Genomic DNA, 4,401 nt, shown 5'->3' on the forward strand with positions numbered 1-4,401 from the left:
AACTCACTGGAATGTTCATGTCCTTTCCATGGGGTTACAAATATAGACTTCCTAGGCTGTGACAAGGACCAGGAAGGGCTTGCTATACCTTTCAGAAGACTTTCTTCAGCACCATGACCACCATTTCCAAACTTGGTCTCTCACATAGGATAGCAGCTCTGGCCATTTCTTTCTGCCAGACCCAAGGATATTTCGTATTAGATCTACAGGCAGGAATCAAACCAGAACTCCAAAGACATGTGGCTCTGCCTTCAACGACACATCCACCAATCTCATTTAGTAGTCCACAGCCAGCAAGTCCTTGCTAATAAATTCCTCAGCTCAGAAGAGATTCAAACGTTTCTGTTGGATTAGACCAGTCATATTACAGTGGCCTCATCAAATCAATACACAGTCTTATAGCCTTGTGCACTAAGAATTTATCCACTGGCATGTGAAACCAGTATTCACCCACTTGTATGAATTCATGATGCAAACATATTAACTTCAATTTCAGAATACCATGTCATAAATGTAGATCATGGTAGATACTGCTGCTAGTGGACTTCACAGAATCCTTTCTCCCCTCTCTCTTTCCTTCTTGTTAGCTATTTACCTGTGTGAGAACTTCATGGCATTTGTAGTCAAACACCATCTTGCATGTGTATGTGCATGAGTGTGTGCATGTGTGTATGTGTGTGTGCGTGCATGTGTGTGTGTATGTGTGTGTGTCAAGGCTGTGAAAGCTGTGATCACACACTTACCTCCATTTCTCCTGTAGAACAGCGCTGCAAAGCTTTCTTTCTGCTGCACTGTTCCTTCTCCCAGCATGCCTGGTCCTCAGGGCAACCAACGGTTGCATCTGCATCCAGACCGGACTCAACACTTTCCAGTGATGCCCTGCTCTAACTGTTTAGCAGGACCAAGAAACACTTGTTGAGTAAAGGAATGAACCAAAGCTATGCTCCCTCTTGTGAAGGTCCCTATAACCTAATGCAGAGAGTGATCGCTATCCATGAGCTGTCAATCAAATAAGTGCTATAACAAAAAAGATTCACATTTTTTGGCTCAAGTTGTGCAACAAGAATTCAGATGGAATAATCAGTGACAGTGGCCCATACTTGTAACCCCAGGAGTTGAAAGACTGAGGCAGGAAGATCATGATTTGAGGTCCACCTGGGCTGCACAGAAATACACGGTCTCAAACAAATCTGATAAATTGTTTGTTTTTCTTATTAATACATATTTTTTAAAAAAAGTTTTACGAAGATAGTTGAGTTTAAATCCCAGCCGCTTTTTCCCACCTTCACCTCTCTGGGCCTGACGAACGGCAGTGTCGTGTGCTTGGCGATCCGGCGGCTTCCTAACACCACTGTGCATTCTTGCACTCTGAAGGAACTTTGAGGGGATTATATGTGAACCTGAGAAAGCACAGCGCTGTCCTCTGGAGTCTTAGTCCACTGTGGTGGCATGGGATCTCTGGGTTATTTGTCATGAGAGTCTCTACTTGAAGAAATTGGTCAGTGGTCAGAAAAAACAAAAAAGCCCTGGCGACGTAACTTGAGTCCCGGGAGTCAGCCACCCCTGAGGCTTGGCCAGATGTTTCTGTGATATACGGATCAACTTCTCTCTGGACGGGCACCCAGCGAGCATCCGCGTCACCTGCCAGCTTGTTCGAAGCGCAAACCCAGGGCCCAACTTCCGCCCAGGGGATCTCCCTTGCTGTGATCTAAGCAGCTCAAGTGACTCTTGGCACACATTGATGTTTGGAACTCTGAGGCTAGTGAAGCAAAGGCTTCATGTCCGCTGTACACAACAGCCCAAAGGCAGGCAGAAGCAGGCAACCAGGTTTGAGTAGTTCAGTGTACCGCTCCCAAAGGCCCACAGCCCCTGGGTTCACTGCCTTTTGTCTTCAGGTTTGCCTCCTGGGTGTAAAATGATGTGTTTCCCCACCTGTCATGGCAGAGAATCCAACTCCCTGGGGCTCATGGCAGCATGGACACCCAGGCCTGGGCAGGGCTTTGTCAGCCAGGGCACAGGGCAGGGCTGGCGGGAGAGTCGGCCAAACACCGCAGGAACGCAGTAGGACTACCGGTGGTACGGCAGCGTGATGCATAACAGCAAAACCTTAGAAGTGGCCCGGATGAGCATCAGCAGATGCGTGGACACAGAAAACCTGGTGCCGCTCCACAGCGGGTACTATGCTGAGACACAGAAGAAAAGTTGAGTCATTTGTAGGAAAATGGACACAAATTGAGAGCATAATGTCCAATGAAATAAATCAGGCACAAATGCTTAAGTATCACACAGTCTCCTTTAAATGAGAAGCCCAAAGTAGAAATAATGGACAAAATAAAAGATAATAGGAGACAGGGAGATGGAGCTTTCTCAAATGGGGGAGGGAGGAGAAGAGGATGGAAAAGGAGTTAGGACCCGTTAGGCGCCTGCGCCAGCTCTGCACAGGGCCGCAGATGTCTCAGGTTGTATCCGGTAATATTTTGTTCACTGAGAACGCCTAATGAAAGAGACTGGGGGGACAAGGATCCACTCTTCTCACAGACCCCCAAGTCCTCCTAGGCCCCCAGGTGCCCACAGAGTGGATATCCCAAACCCTGCCCAGCCCAGGCCCCCCGCCCCCCAGGACACCACCAGTGTTTCCTTTGCATCCCTGTGGTATGGCACAGCGGGGATTATGCACCTTGCTGCCTGGCACTCGCAGGGAACCGATCCTGAGCAGCTGAAGTGCTGCACTCACTCCTGCGCTGCTGCTGCCGAGGCTCCCTCCTAAGATGCAGCAAGTCTGTCTCACGTCTGCTGTGTATTGAGCACCTGGGTCAAGATGTGGGCGCCGGGCAGGCAGCGTGGCTCAGGCACCAGCTCTTCTGCACAAGAAGCTACAGAACCGCTATGAGAGTAAGATCGCAGGCAGGAACGCTTTTGCGATCACACCTGCGCTGACTGGTAAACTCCACTTCCGCACTCCGGAGAAGTAGACGCTTCACCCAGCGCCTGGAGGTCAGGTGACCCCTGCCCTGGAGGCTCTGCTTTCACAGAAATAGAGCTCAAGGTTCTATCCTCAGGCTCCTGCATCTTTCCAGAAAGACTCTTACTGCTTTATGTTGTGAGATACCCCAGGAGGCAGGCCCTGGAACTGACACGTAGAACCGTACCCTGCGTATTTGGCAGGCATCATCGCAAGGATCAGCTTCGTAAAGAGGCAGATTCATAGTAAACATGGTAAGACGCACTCCTTGGAAGTACACACCTGGAATCCCGGCTGCTGGGAGGCTGGGACAGGATGGCCACCTGCTCAAGGCCAGACTGGACAACTTAGCAAGACGCTACCTCAAAATAAAAAAGGAACTGCGACATAGCTCAGTGGTGGAACTTTTGTTAGCACACAGGAAGCCCTTAGCTCAATTCCCAGCACTGCAAAAAATAAAGAAAAAGGAGATTCAGACACGCATTTTGAAAACAGGAGTTACTTAGCAAACAAAAGAAAGATGGCAGGCAGGTTCAGCGCTGCATCCAAAGAAAAAAGAAAGAAAGAAAAAAGAAAGAAAAGCCACAGTATTTATTCCTTGGCTGACTTTTAGGTTATATGATATAAAATTATTTTGAGTAGAAAGCTGATTCCTCTCAGCACTGTCCTCAGTCCAAATTCTTAGGTTACAAAGGTTGCAAGTCCACGCACAGACCATGAAATCTTGATCAACAAGAACTTACTTCATATGGAATCTGGCTGGAAAAAGGAGGAGCAGGGCCTGGGAGAGTGCGTGGGGCCTGTGCTTCCAGGGCGCCTGGGAGCCCCCGCAGCTGGAAGGCCTCCTGCCGTCCTTCTCTGGCATCTTGTTCGCCGTCCGTGTGGCTTTCGCTTTGCTGCTAAGCCTTTGGTGCCCCCCATGGGCTAGGCAACCTGAACTGCCCATCACGAGCTTTATGATCCCGGAGGCCTGAACTGGACGTGGGCAGAAACCATCCATTACGGAATAGAAGTGGAGCCCAAGCAGTCCTGGAAGTTACATGAAGCAGTTTCCCAAGTGCCCAGATTTAATATAAAAATATGTATATGTGATACTGAAAGGACTTACTAAGTGGGCGTACAATGGCCGCCTGCAGCCAGGCGTGGCAGAATGGAATGGGAAGTGCGTGCCCTGGAGAGCCCTGGAGCAGGCAAAGGCCGGAGTCCTGGAGCTCACTGTGAAGCAAGTCCATGGCAGGAGACTGAGCAGCCTGAGCTGGACGGCTGGAGGGACGTCCACAGGTGGGGGCGCGGCCCGGAGCGCCTCTGGAGGAGCCAAGGAGGATTCCTGCTGTCCTTCTTTATTCCTTGCAGGCTCTAGCACATATCCTCCATCTGCGGGCTACACTCAGGCATCCAAGGGGGACCCAGCACTGTGTAGTGCTAACCTGCCAGTGTTT

Source organism: Octodon degus, unplaced genomic scaffold (assembly GCF_000260255.1).
Source record: "Octodon degus isolate 3935 unplaced genomic scaffold, OctDeg1.0 scaffold00006, whole genome shotgun sequence".
Classification (NCBI taxonomy): Eukaryota; Metazoa; Chordata; class Mammalia; order Rodentia; family Octodontidae; genus Octodon; species Octodon degus.